The sequence below is a fragment of the Hibiscus syriacus genome, unplaced genomic scaffold (genome assembly GCF_006381635.1).
Source record: "Hibiscus syriacus cultivar Baekdansim isolate YM2019G1 unplaced genomic scaffold, ASM638163v2 tig00113725_pilon, whole genome shotgun sequence".
NCBI classification, from domain to species: Eukaryota; Viridiplantae; Streptophyta; class Magnoliopsida; order Malvales; family Malvaceae; genus Hibiscus; species Hibiscus syriacus.
In genome coordinates, this window is record NW_024063471.1 from 2,849,194 (window position 1) to 2,865,116 (window position 15,923).

Genomic DNA, 15,923 nt, shown 5'->3' on the forward strand with positions numbered 1-15,923 from the left:
TTGAAGCATTTTTAACAGTTAGCTACTGATAGACATACCTTTGCATCAAGGGACGTGCAAGTTAGCTCCAACGCTAGTTCCAGAGTCCTATATTCAAACGTCGTGTAAAATCATTTGTTCAAAATATTTCTTAGTTATTAATAGGTGTGTAAACGAATCAAGTCGAACTCGAGTATTATTGAGCTTCATTTGACTCAAAAAGTTTAAAGTTGAACCTATTAAGACACTTGCTTAAACCCCATAACATTTTCTTTTATCACTTAATAAATTTAGTACATGAGAAAGCAAGCAAGGGATCACTTTAGAAACAGAACATTCCTTTCAATGTAAAAAATAAAACACAACAAATAGTGCTAACCAAGTGACTTTTGTAGTTAATGAATTATTGTTATTCCCTAAGAATATGGATTCGCGCACTAAGAATGTCAGGGGTGTGAACGTTCAATCTCAAGAACTTGAGAGTTATCTTTAAATATATATTGCCTTGTACAAAATTTTCAAAATTAATTTTGAAAAACATTTTCCAGCATCAAATTTTAAAAATATTCTTTTAGATAATGTGAAACTGATCTTTAATGTCCATAATTCAACATAAAATCCCTAAATAATTTCAATAATATACTATGTATATATATATATGTATGATTTAACTTTTCTATTTTTTGAGATATGAAACATAAATATTCTGCAAAATTATATCCAAGAACCAATAAAGTTGGGCAAAAACACATATATTCTCTTTTTTCAGATGATGAAAAGCCTTTGAACAATAAGATAACGTGCAAGCAGAAGTAAAAGAGAAGATCTAAAACTTGATTTTCCACAAACAAGAAGAATGCGATCTTTCAACTGCATATCTCAATTCAGACGACTCATTCCCAGTGATTCTATGACCATAAAACTTGGATCTGAGCTTTGTAAGCAATGCTTTGTGCCTCGCTTGCTTCCTGTTTAACACGATGTAGGCAGCCAATCCCAGCCATTCAACTTCATCCCTCACCAATTTATGCCTATGATCCGAACACGAACCCGTGCTCGGACAAACGAACCCATTTGTTTCTCTATCAGCCCATGCATGTACCTAGATATGGGAAGGCATAATTGGCACAACTAGAGTTTTTTCATATAATTTACAGCAAGACAATGAAGAATTGAATCCATACCTGAAGGATTTTTAGATGATTTTCAGACAATATGTTCTGCGAGGTTGGAAAAAATCTGATAACTCTTCGAGATAACAATGGAACTTCATCGCACACAAAAGAAAAGCTTGATAGATGTTCAGTCTAACAACGGATGCCGAATTGATACTTAGATCAAAGAACAAGGGATGACATTTGGGTCTCGTAAAGTCGCACAGTTTTTGCTTTAGATGCTTGCCTGGTTGTCCTCTCGTTTTGATGATAAGAGTGCATCTTAAGTGCATACCTAAGTACCTGTCAATGGCACCACAGATATGCTAAGTTACTTTTTGATGCAGGGGGATCCGAGATAGATGATGCTGAGCTGTCAGATTGCACCTTGATGGCGCTGAGATACCATGAATTGGCAGATCAGCGCAAAGGCGGGAATTGATTGTGACATGTTCCTCATTGGGGTCGTTTTGAGTATGTTTCAATCTTTTGGCCATAACTTTGGCTACAGCTGTCAGAATCGCGCATAAGACCCCAATTCAGAAAGCTCTTTTCGACGCGTACGCTCTCCACATTAGATATTTTTTAGTATTTATGGTAATATTTCGATTGTCAATTAGGAAGTCAATTTAAATCCGATTTAGGCAGGATTTTTTGGAGATTGCTTATTTTATTTCGAATTTCAATTTAGAGTGATTTTCGGGATTTTGCTATTTTTTGCAAAATTCGAATAAAGACGATTTTTGGCTATAACAGTCCGGCTTGTGGACTGATTTTGGCATTGTTTGATTTGATAATATTTTATTAAATCCTAGAGACTTTTTTTCTCTGGATTTTTTTGGGCAAATTTTCTCTTGTGAATCATCTGTTGGAGCGCTTGTAGGATAATCACTATTCTGTCTGGCGCCAGTTGGTATCAGAGCTTCAACATCTTCCTGGGAAATTCACCAGTTTCAATGGCTGGAGGTCGTGGTCGTGGTCGTCGTGAGCAGGTTCCGAATGAGGAAGCCCAACGTCGTGATCGCAACGTTCAGGATGTGATGATTGCGGATTTACAGAGGCAAGTCGCAGAATTAACCCAGCACCTGGCGGCGCAGGATTTCGAGGATCGTGAGGCCTCTGATCACGATACCAATTCCGCTTTCGAAAACCCATATCACAATCGTTCTCTATTTCGGGAACACCGTGGTCGGGAAGAGTGTCATGGAGACCTTAGTTTTCGGGTCGATCTCCCTGAGTTTTTTGGTACGTTACAGGCCGAGGGATTCGTGGATTGGATTAATGAAGTAGAGCATATTTTTGAATATAAGGAAGTCCCTGATCGTGTGAAAGTGAAACTGATCGCCATCAAACTCAAGGGCAGAGCATCTGCGTGGTGGGAACAGTTGCGACGTTCACGAGAAAGACAAGGCAAGGCCAAGATCATTGATTGGGAGAAGATGAAGGGTCACTTCCTTCCCTTCGGCTACACGCAAACCTTGTTTCAGCGACTTCATGCGTTGAGGCAGGGCGCACGATCAGTCGATGATTACACGGAGTTTTACCAATTGGTCGCCCGGAACGATTTATATGAGACGGAGGAGCAAATGGTGGCGCGGTATTTGGGGGGTTTACACCAGCCCTTACAAGATGTCCTCAGCCTTCATTCACTGTGGAGTGTTTCGAAAGCTTACCAGCGTGCACTTGCTGTTGAAAAACAGCAAAACAGGAGACCAGTGATCAGGAACGATCACAACAGTCGACCAGTTCGTCCTCAGGATTCCCTTCCTGCTCAACAGCCACCGCAGGGTAATTCTAACCCTACTATTAGATGTTTTCGTTGTGGTGAACAAGGGCATAGGGCGACTGATTACAAGAAGCCTGCTAGTCAAAAGGGCAAAAATTTGTTGATTGAGGAAAACGCGGAAGACGAGACTGAGGAGATTGGCGAACCTGTGTATGACGATGATGAGACTGATGATGTGCTGTATGGAGATGGTCATGAGACTCTGGTCGTTCGCAAGAGTCTTCTTACTCCCAAGGGCGATTCAGGGAACGATTGGTTGAGAACCAATATTTTCCACATGACCTGCACAGATGCAGATAAAGTCTGCAAAATGATCATTGACAGCGGCAGTTGTGAGAATGTAGTGTCCGAGGAGGTTGTCCAGAAATTGCAGTTGAAGACGGACCGTCATCCTAAGCCATACAAGCTGTCATGGCTAAATAAAGGCAGTGAGGTAACAGTTGATAGGCGATGCCTCGTGTCTTTTTCAATTGGTAAAAAATATTTTGATAATGCCTGGTGTGATGTTGTGTCTATGGATGCGTGTCATATATTGTTGGGTCGACCCTGGCAGTATGATCGCAGTGTCATTCATGATGGACGGAAGAATACATATTCCGTTAGCATCAAGGGAAAAAAGATTGTGTTGGCACCCCGGCGGGAAAGACTCACTCCTACCCAGTAACCCATAATACTACTCTGCTTTCTATGTCCAGGTTTTTATATAAGAGTGAGCATGGCGACGTGGTCTATGCCTTACTACCTTGCGAGAACAATACAATAGACGTGGATGCAGATTTACCAGTAGAAGTGCAGCGGTTGCTAGCAGAATTCTCTAACTTGATGCGAGAGGATCTTCCTCTTGTGCTACCACCTATGAGGGATATTCAGCATCAAATTGACCTTGTTCCTGGGTCAAGTTTGCCAAATCGACCAGCATATCGCCTCAGTCCCAAGGAGGCTGAAGAGTTGCAGCGACAGGTGGAAGAGTTGTTGAAGAGGGGCTATATCCGAGAGAGTATGAGCCCATGTGCAGTCCCTGCTCTGCTAGTGCCAAAGAAAGATGGTTTTTGGCGTATGTGTGTTGACAGCCGAGCGATCAACAGAATTACAGTTAAGTATCGGTTTCCAATTCCCCGTCTAAATGATATGTTGGATCAACTATCTGGTTCTAAGGTCTTCTCAAAAATTGACCTTAAGAGTGATTACCACCAAATCAGAATAAGACCTGGAGATGAGTGGAAGACGGCGTTTATAACGCCACAAGGGTTGTATGAGTGGATGGTCGTGCCTTTCGGGCTATCCAATGCGCCCAGTACGTTCATGAGATTTATGCATCAGGTCTTGCGGCCTTTTATGGGGAAATTTGTTGTAGTTTACTTTGATGATATCCTCGTTTATAGTCCGACATGGACTTCACACTTCGATCACCTCCGTGCTATTTTTGAGATGCTGAAAACGGAGTGCTTGTTTGTCAATCAAAAGAAGTGTTATTTCTTCACTACTTCTGTGACTTTTCTTGGTTTTGTTGTGTCTACTGATGGTGCTCATACAGATCAGTCAAAGGTAGATGCAGTCTTGGAGTGGCCCAGACCAAAGACCTTACATGACATCCGAAGTTTCCATGGCTTGGCGTCTTTTTACCGCCGATTCATTAGAAATTTCAGTACTCTGATCACCCCTATCACATAGTGCCTCAAGGGGCGTGATTTCCAGTGGTCTGAGGAGGCAGAGGCTAGTTTTCTACTGGTCAAGAAGAAGATGACCGAGGCTCCAGTTTTGGCACTTCCAGATTTTGACAAAGTGTTCGAGGTAAATTGTGATGCATCTGGCGTTGGCATTGGTGGTGTTCTGAGTCAGGCAGGTTGTCTGGTTGCTTTTTTTAGTGAAAAACTATCGGGATCAAAGAAAAATTATTCTACTTATGATCTGGAGTTCTATGCCATAGTTCAGTCCCTGAAGCATTAGCGTCACTACCTAGTACAGAAGGAGTTTATTTTGTTTACCGATCATGAGGCCTTGAAGTACATCAATGGACAACACAAGCTGAGTAGACGTCATGCCAAGTGGGTGGCATACTTGCAAGAATTCACTTTTACGCTGAGGCACCAAGCAGGGAGTTTGAACCGCGTCGCAGATGCCCTGAGCCGTCGTACCTTACTTCTCACCACCATGAGTACTAAAGTTGCAGGCTTTGAGACGTTCACAGATATGTATGCAGCTGATCCTTCCTTTGGAAGGATATTTCAGGAGGTAACTGAGGGTCACCGTCATGATTTTGTTTTGCATAATGGGTATCTGTTTCATGGATTACAGTTGTGCATTCCAGATTGTTCATTGAGGCAACAAATTATAAGTGAACTCCATAATGAGGGACACTTTGGCCGAGATAAGACCTTGGCCCTTATCTCTTCTGACTTTTATTGGCCCAAGTTGACTAGTGATGTGGCCCATTATGTGGACTGTTGTTATGTGTGCCAGCGGTGTAAGGGAGTTCTCACCAATGCGGGCTTGTACACTCCCTTACATGTTCCTGAAGCTCCTTGGTTCGATGTTAGCATGGATTTTGTACTAGGCTTACCCCGCACCCAAAGGGCCTCGGATTCTATCTTTGTTATGGTTGACAGGTTTTCCAAGATGGCTCATTTTGTAGCTTGCAGAAAGACTATAGATGCTGACCGAATTGCCCATCTCTATTTCAAGGAGATTGTGCGTTTATATGGTGTTCCTCGATCCATCACTTCAGATCGTGATACTAAGTTCATCAGTCATTTCTGGAAGAGCCTGTGGGGGAAACTGGGAACGTAGTTGAATTTCAGTAGCGCCTACCACCCCCAGACGGATGGCCAGACCGAGGTGGTGAACCGAAGTTTGGGAAACCTCTTGAGGTGTTTGGCAGGAACGAAGCCGAAGCAGTGGGATTTGGCATTGCCTCAGGCAGAATTTGCCTACAACAGATCAAAATACAAAACCACAGGTTTAAGCCCATTTGAGATTGTCTATGGTCAGAACCCATCCGAGGTGCTGGACTTAGCCCCTATTCCACGTATAGGTCGTTTCAGTCCTAAAGCAGATGAGATGGCAAAGTATCTTCGGGGTATCCATGAGCAGGTGAAACAAACCATTCATGAGAGCAATACCAAGTACAAGACTCGGGTCGACAATCACTTGTGAGGTCATGCAGAAGATCAATGATAATGCTTACAGGTGCGTCTTCCCAACCTTGAAGACTTCTGATGTCTTAAGTGAAGCACCTGAGTCATGTTTTGTGGATTCTGATGACACTACTCTGAACTCGAGGACGAGTTCTTTCCAACCCGGGGTGACTGATGCAGGGGGATCCGAGACAGATGATGTTGAGCTGTCAGATTGCACCTTGATGGCGCTGAGATACCATGAATTGGCAGATCAGCGCAAAGGCGGGAATTGATTGTGACATGTTCCTAATTGGGGTCGTTTTGAGTATGTTTCAGTCTTTTGGCCATAACTTTGGCTACAGGTGTCAAAATCGCATATTAAGACCCCAATCCGAAAAGCTCTTTTCGACGCGCACGCTCTCCACATTAGATATTTTTTTACTATTTATGGTAATATTTCGATTGTCAATTAGGAAGTCAATTTAAATCCGATTTAGGCCGGATTTTTTGGAGATTGCTTATTTTATTTCGAATTTCAATTTAGAGTGCTTTTCGGGATTTTGCTATTTTTGGCAAAATTCGAATAAAGACGATTTTTGGCTATAACAGTCCGGCTTGTGGACTGATTTTGGCATTGTTTGATTTGATAATATTTTATTAAACCCTAGAGACTTTTTTTCTCTGTATTTTTTTGGGCGAATTTTCTCTTGTGAATTATCTGTTGGAGCGCTTGCAGGATAATCACTATTCTGTCTGGCATCACTTTTAGGTTTTCCATATCAATGTCCATATTTGTGTGAAACACCATAAATAGGCACATTTTGTGATGTTCAATGATGATTTAGATGACAAATATGCAGAAACTAAAAGCAGTTTATGACCATTGATGCAGCTAAACTGCAGCACATCTAAAACAAAGAACCTAAGTGTTATTATAAACGAAGTGTTGTTTACTATACTGCCGCAAAACAACCGTGGCGAAGAAAGATCCGATAAAATTAATAAAGAGAAAACTATAATTATATTTATGATAAAAGATGCAGGAAAGAACCGACCTTGTATAATCACCCTGAACTTCTAAAGTCTTAGAGTTTATAAGCAAACCACTCCATGGAATAAATGAGATACCATCTTCACCCGTAAAAAGCCTATTTGATAAAATACCAGAATGGTGCTCAATTGCGAAATTTAAACAGAATTTTTCCTCGTTCATATAGCAATTGTAATCTGGAAATCCTCGACGCAACATGGACAAAAAATCACTAGCCAGCTCTTTCGAAGTTGATATGAAGAGAAAGTCGTCAACAAATCTTAGAAGCAAATAAGCAGGTGGAAAGATCGCTGCATCCGAGGAATCAAAAGGCATAAGTCTTGAGGACAAAGCTTCCATCACACGTTCAAGATATGGAAAGATAACATGCTTGTCCATATGCCCGTAATATAACGAGCAAAGGTGGGTGGATATGATACTTCCTTGAGGTATCCCTAACTTTTGCAAATAAAACTTTGTATCCAATTGAACCACATTGCACTTTAAAAGCTGGCGTAGGTCAAAAAACAGTTGTTGCTTCAAAATTTTTGAGCAGAACCCCTGAAAACATTTTCACAAAGCAAGTCTGAACGTCTAAAAACGGGATCAGGCTAAGATTTATATACATATATAAATTACATCAACAACTTAACCCTTATTTGTTCTCAAAAAGTTTATACTAGACCCTTCCTTGAGTAGGAAGATGGGATATGCTCTCCTGTAGATGTCAAAATTTGGAGAGATTCTGGTACCAAAATATTCAATAAACAAAATAGAAGAGATTCAACAGGAATAGAAAAACAAAGTTCCATCAATGGACATAAAAACATACCTGATCAACAAGAACGCCAAACAGCGAGCGACGTGAGACAGAAGACAGTAAGTTTGTCAAACCAGGGTCGACAGTCTCATCCACTAACATGGGACTCTGGCAATCCAACATTTTCTTTTTAAACCATGCAATTTGATGATTCTGTTGTAAGAAATATATATTTTTTACCATGACTTCTTCAATCATCCTAAGCAGCTTATCCTGATCAACAGAATCAAATGCCTTGGAAACATCAGCAGCAACAATATATACACCAGGCATAGTTGTTGATACGTTCTTTAAACTAGTTATAAAAGGTCGTAACTTCTTGTAGACATCATTGTAATCGTAACATGAGAACTGCATGTACTCCACGAAGTCTGAAGTTTACCGAGTTAACACGATTGGATTTATATATTCTTGATCGAGGTTTTGAAATTTTCCGCATCCAAGAATATTTGTATTTTGGGGTTCTCTCTTGCAGCATTTTTGAGGATGTATTGAGATTTTCCAGCATTCTAACTCCATTTTTTTTTTGGACAAATCCTCAGCTTCGAGAAACCAAATGGTCTTTTGCGTAGTATAGCTCTAACAGCATCCTCACCCATTTCTTGATAACTTTTCTTTCAAGCAAGTAACAGCATGCGATAATAAAAAAACAGTGTGTTTCCCACGCTCGCCTTCTGTGACATTGAAGTTAGCTTGCACCAATGGTACCACTAAAGATGAAAAGAACATAAAATCCAGCTAACAAGGGGAAATTTGGATAAAAAGGGGAAATCCGAAGATTTTAATTGATACATGCATTGCATTATCGAGAACTTCTCAAATCTTCTCAACTGAAGAAATCTGAAAATATTTCTTTAGTATTCTCCAGTTAGAAGGAGTTCCCAACAAATCTGGAGGAACCAGACATCTACAAACGGCCCACAGAAAATCAACTACCTGAGTCTTCGAGCAATAAGGCATGGCTGACTCAAGCTCCATATTATCCGTAGCAACAATCAGGCAAAACATTTACTTAAGCAAGTTAGATGATGTCTCTTACAGCTTTGAACACTTTATATGAATTTCACAAGCAATACCGACCTTAACTATTGTTCTAGACTTTCCAGTCTTTCGATCTGAAGATGGTAAAGGACAATACTTATTCAATAGTTTTAAATTATTACAACGCCTACTTCTGCGTATGAACAGCTTCAGCAGCTTCAAATGAGTGATACCTGAGAACCAAAAATACAAAAACAATCTTATAAAAATCTTTACCGCATGATTTATGATTTGAATACAATTTGTACTTGATTTCATATATGTTGAGAGGCTTAGCTCTGAAATAATTGACAAGGGACACACTTCTTTGAATGCAGTACAAACACACACGCACGTGCATAAATCAAAAGGATTTCAAACATCTGCGACTGCTAAAATTGTAATCCATTTCTCTGTGTCTTCATATGCATAGTTAAAAGACAAATTTTTATGTCATCAAAATAATTTCCAACGTTTGTAATCAATGGAGTTGTAAACATACTATCATATAGGTTATGCACAGTGTGAATATGCATACTCTGCAACATTTAATAGTGAGATATGGGATTACGGAGCCAACAATAACCTATTTTAGCAATACCGAAAAAGGATATGCTTATTGCAAATCACCCTAAACGATAGCATAAAATAATAGGACATTGCAATCCTAGTGTAACAAAATCTGTAACATGCAACTTACAGACAAGTAGATCCAGCAAGAAGACATTCAACATTGTGCGCATGACACTGATTGATTGCTTATATTTGCCTCAATCAAACCAAAGATATTCTCCATGAGACACTTTGAGCTTGAAAAGTTAAGGTATTTAGTATATCTTTAGAATATTAAGGTCATACAGTAGTTTACCTAAAACCGGGGGGGGGGGTATTTTACCTGGTGAAAGAACAAAATGTATGAGAATGGCTACCTTAAAGAAAATTGAAGGAAAAGGTAAGAGATTCTCTCGCAAAATATATTAAGGATACGTTCTCTTGGAAGAACAGATGAAGAGTCTTCAAAATTATAGAACATATATTGTTTGTTAATCTCAATCGAATTAGAGGCTTTGTGTGGTGCTTTTAGCATCAAATAACAGGAACATTGGATTGTCGTCTGCATACAGAAAATAAATAAAACAGTAAAGACAATATGCAAGAGTCAATCAAGGCAATATATTTTGTTATGATTTAATAAGATGTCTACATAAGTTCTCCATCTAAGTGGCGTCACTTGATTTGCGGCATCAAACTCAATTTTGGATTTATAATTAGTATACACCACATGGACTCCATGATTCAGCAAATAAAGTGCACCGGCATTAATCGAGCAATCATGCATGTAAACAAAAGTTATGAAATTAAAAGAAATAACCAACTTGATATGTGTTGAAGGGGCACATGAGACTCCTGGGCAAGCAATCTTCATAAAAGCATATTGTTCTAACAATGGACTTGTCTCCACATTCTGGAATATTTAGAGATCGGCGTCTCTTGCAACGTTTCCATTTACCTGGTCTTGAAAATGCTTTGTGCACTTTTGCAGTCTGAATTGAACTTCCTTGAATTTCTCCATTGGAAAGAAATTTGCAACCAAAAGTCCGTTTCCTTTTCTTTCCTGCACAGGAGAGAACTGATATAAGGAACCATAGTGAACAAGTTAAATCAAAATTTTGCAAGTGAACAACACCAATAGGCAACAAGACAAAAACCAATAAATTAATTTACCCTTTTAATTATTAAAAATAAAAGAAGGGTAAAAATGGGCATGTAGAGACTGGTATATCATGTTCCATTGATGTCCCTGCTGAAGTAGGTACTTTAGGGTGCAAATAACCAGCTGTTTAGTTCTTCAACGGCCTACATATTTTGAGTGAAAAAAAGTGGAAGTGGTATAGTTCGCGACATGTGAATAAGCATACATAAACTTTAGGGATGTGGTAAACAGCACACACTACAATAATTAGCTCACTTCAAAATGTCCATGCACATACTTCACGTCAAATATCTCTCTCAAATTGGACACTAGACCTGTAAATGAACTGAACGTTCAACGAACCGTTCATGAATCATGAGGCGGGAAGTTCGTTTATATGCGTTTATTTATTAAATGAACGAACATGAACAAGATTTTGTGTTCGTTTAATTAAATGAACGAACATGAACATAGGTCTCGTTCGTTCATTTACGTTCGTGAACGTTCGGTTATGTTCGTTCGGTTATGTTCGTTTATGTTCGTTCGGTTATGTTCGTTTATGTTCATTCATTTATGTTTAACCCAATATTCTTAAATCAATTTTGGTGACCAATTTGTAAGTATCTTAAAAATATTAATTAATCTGATATTCTGATGACCAATTTATGTTCCTATATTCATTTTCTCCCTTTTTTCCCAAACCCTAGTGTTCACTGGAGAGTAGAGACGATCGCTGGAAGCTTCAAAACAAGTTATATTATAGTGCAATCTGAAGTTTTACAGGTCTGTTTTCATCTCTTTCTTTGTTTTATTTGGCTTAATAGTTGATATGTAAAGTTATTGTGGGTATCTTCACATCTAAAACTCAAGAAAACATCACACTTCTTTCTAGAAATAGATGGGAAGATAAATGTAATAATCAGAAGTATATGAGCATCAGTAAAGAGAAAAATATATAGAATTTGCCATAAAACAAAACAAAGGTTTCTATGCAATTTCTGAAAAATAGTGTAATAGCGGAAGTAATGGGTTTTCCAGGAAGAACCCATTAATAAGTAGAAAATACATTTTGACAATGAACTTTTGTTTTCATAATTCCTGTGTGATCTTTAGTTGTGGAGTAGACTTTAGGTACGTTAAAATTTTGAATGGTGGTTTAACAATAATATTAGTTACAATATGTAGTATCAAAGGGATTTCGGATCTATGTTATTGCCTTGTAGTCCAATTTGTACAATTCGAAATCTTTATGCTGTTAAATTTTCTATTCTGCCAACGGAAATGATCATTATTAACAAACCTCACTAAAGTCTGACATTGATGTCACAAAACTTTTAGCCAGCAAATTTATTAGAATAACGTAGTGGAAAATGATTGTTCATATGTAATCATGGACCACTAAGATAAATGTTATAGCGTTAAATTAAAGTCGTGTGAATCATTTAATATCTTTAAAAGATCGATCGAAATATTTGATATCTTCAAACATTTCATCACTGCTAATCAGCTCTTACGCTATTTATCACTGTAGATTTTGTTGATTTGCATTGTCGACTATTTTTCATGAAAGAACAATGGAAGGTAGGGTCTCCAACGTTTATGTTCGTGTTCGTTTATGTTCGTGTTCGTTTATGTTCGTTTATTTATTAAATGAACGAACATGAACAAGTTATATTCCTTAATAAACGAACATGAACAAAAAAAATTTTGTTCGTTTATGTTCGTGTTCGTTTATGTTCGTTTATTTATTAAATGAACGAACATGAACATACCTCCGTTCGTGTGCATTCGGTTCGTTTACAGGCCTATTGGACACCATAAGCTGTTTGTGCCTAATGCATGACTGATGAACTTTTTATCATAATTTTCTTTTACTGATGGTATCAGAGTCTGCAAGTGCTCATTATAGAAGGAAATTGTTGTCATCGTAATGTAACCTTCAAAACATTCTGACATGCCTATTTAAAATCAGAGTTCATAATATACATTTGCCAAAATAATAATAATATGATAATGAATTATCACAATTACGTTGTCTTTCCATCAAGTAACAATATTTATCCAGTTTAGCAGAATCTTGTAGCAGTATAATAAATCAAAATTGAAGTTAAACCATAGAATCGGAACTTAATAGATACTAATGTTTATGCAGCTTAGCAGTAGCACCCAATACCGTTTCTTACATTAGAACATTTTTTGGTTCGTCCATTGTGTGACATTTACATGATTCTGATTCTCATGATGTTTCTGATTGGGAGAATGAATGACAATATAATAGGTAGAGAAAGGACTTCTTTCCTAAACTTTGCAAAGGAATTGAAATAACACAGATTAATAGAGTAAATAAATGTCAACAACAGCATGATCTATCTATCTATATGCACAAGAACACATGATGTTTTCAACCAATCATCTATGATACTCGGACTTAGATGTGAGTGTCAACAAAAGAATGTTCAAATTCTTTAATTTTTTTCCGTGTATTTGAATGGTCTTTGAAGGGCTATATACTCGTACCCATGTCGGGATATGAATCCAATGCAAATGTCGAATACAGTATATGTAAAGTTGAAGCTACATGGTATAGCATACCAGATTGAGGTATGTTTACTTTCTTTGACGACTTATTGCGTGTGTATTTGACAGGAGAACCTACAACTTGAAGGTGTTTCTTGCCAGAAATGGGAACAAATATTGAAGTATGCCACAGTAAATAAAACATGCACTCATCTCCAACCTGCAAATACACAACAATTGTAAAGAAATAAAGAATTATTACACCAAGAACACAGCTATTTGACATACTTTTTTCTCGGCCTATTTGACATGTTTGACAGACAGATAGACAATTTCAAAGCTTCAACATACCCCTTCATGGAGAATATCCCATGCTGAAGAAGTCAAACACTCAACAATCTGGCTCGATTTTTTATGCTGTTTTGTCAATACAAAAAAAAAATCCACAAACAATCATGCAAGAGAAATGGAAACCATGAGCAAAAAATATGGCAAAATGCATATATTGTAGGATGCTCTAATGAAGAATACCACTTTCATAGAAGATAAGTTAAGCTGATGAGAGATAATAAAGCAAATAAACATAGGACAAAGAACACGACAACTGCAATTTACATGAAAAAAAAATTAAATACAAATAAATATATGATAAAGAACACAACACTAATAATGTCCATGGCAGAAAAATTTAGCTCTTTCTAAATATACTTTCTCTAGTCTAATAACCAGGAATACAAGCATTGGTTCATTACAAAAGTAGTTTGATTCAAAATTTAAGTAATCAAGGACTTAAATTAGTGTGTAAATATAGTCATTGCTCTTCAAACTAAAATTTTAAAGCTCCAAACTTGACATCTGCAACCGATTGCTATATTCATAAAGTGGGGTAAGGAAAAATAAAAGAAAAAACCACTAAGAAATTAAACTCAACTAAATTCAAAGTTCAAATGTTCATATCTACAATTACTTCTTACTGAGGTCTCACCAGTAAAAAACATAAAGCAGAAAAGTAAAGCCATTAAGAAATTACATGCAGCTAAGTTTAAAATTAGAAACTCATTATCTATATTCGAGTCCTATTCCTATATTCCAAAACCGAGGACTCGTTTGTAAAATAATAATAAATAATAAGAAAAAAAAGGTCAATCCACCAACATGAAAAGTAGCCAGGGGAAAAGTGAAATCCCAAAGTTCCCAACTTTCTCACAAAATAATCAACAGAATATAAAACCAAAAACTTACCTTGTTATAACCAGAAGTCCAGAACATATGACATTGGGAGACCTGGATCTTTGACATGACATCTCAATAGCCCTTACCACAATCTGAAACCAAACAAAAAGCCATGAGGAAAAAAAAAAGGGTATTCATTCAAGCAGAACGACACATTTTTAGAAACAAAAATCGGACCTCTTTTTGATCCCAACGTTGATGGGGATGAAAGTCAAGGTAAGGAGCATCATCATTAATAACAACAAAGCAATCATTGAGAAGACTGATGTCATCAGGTCGTAAAAGAAAAGCCATGGGGTCTTCACAGCATCGAAGACAAGAACGGCCTTCACAACGGGTGCAAGTAAAGGGACGAGAGGCCGATGGATTATACTAGTAATAGTCGTGGCTAAACTCCTAGCGTTGTCTCTGTAGATGTTACGTAAAACAATGGGTGCTTTCCCGTGTCTGTTCTTCTTCCTCCTCGCCATTCTCTTTTGAGACGAGTTTTGGCAGAACCTAAGGTTGTGTATTTGTAATTTTGTACAACCAAAAGGCAGAAATGGTTTGTTTTCCCGCGCTCTGAGTTTAGCTTTAAGGTGGATCACTACATTAGCCAGTAGTTGATATTTTTAGGTTAAGAAGTCCTGCGATTTTCACTAGTTGATATCGACCATAATTGTGTGCTGGAAACTAGAGATTATTTATTCATTCAATGTCCTTTACCTATTTTTCTATGAGATGTAGTTATCATTTTTAATGGTATACGAAGGACATCACGTTCATGTAGAAATCACTTAATTTAAGCTTGTGATGTTTGGAAAGATAGATCATTTCTCACTACCATTTTAAAATTAGATTGGACATCATTTATTTATACTATTTGGGAAGAGAGGAATAAGAAGCTATTCCAAGACTCACGAAATTTTAAAGCATTGATTCATGCTGTAAAGCATTCTGTTGCTATCTAACTAAGGGGTAGAAATATTAATAGGAATGATAATATTTGTATTACACTTTGTAATCAATAGGTATAGATTAACTGATATTTTGTTCTGTTTGTAAGTAGATATTTTCTGTATTTTTGAACATACTATTTTTTATGCAGATTCTATTTTTTAGGTAATAAAAATCGAATTATCCAAAAAAAAAAATTGAATGGAATAACCCTGCCATCTTGTCAATTTTTTGGGATCTTTGCATCTCTTTTAAAATATTAAACTGCTCAAATCTTTCTAAAATCTTATATTTATTCTAAATTTTGAATTCACTTGCCATTACTTTTAAGGTAAATTGTATAAAAAAATCACTCATTGTTATTGATTTATCGATTTCTTCATTAATATTATTGATTTATAGTAAATCGATCATTTGATATTAATAATTATTATTATAGATAATAAAAAATTGATGTGATATGTTAATTATTAACCTGATAATTAATGTATTATGTGAAATTACCCGTTTAATTTTCAATCGGCCAATGTTTGAGTTAAATTTATAATATAATAATTAATTTAAATTAATAATCATTAAAATAATTAAGAAATGGATAAAATCAATAGTTAACGTCAAATAAAATATCTCAACCCTTTA

At 37.1% G+C, this 15,923-nt stretch overlaps 1 pseudogene; it reads right to left on the bottom strand.

Moving 5' to 3' along the window:
- Positions 1-737: 737 nt before the first annotated feature.
- LOC120187412 lies at positions 738-14,818 on the bottom strand (annotated as a pseudogene).
- Between the last annotated feature and the right edge of the window lie 1,105 nt (positions 14,819-15,923).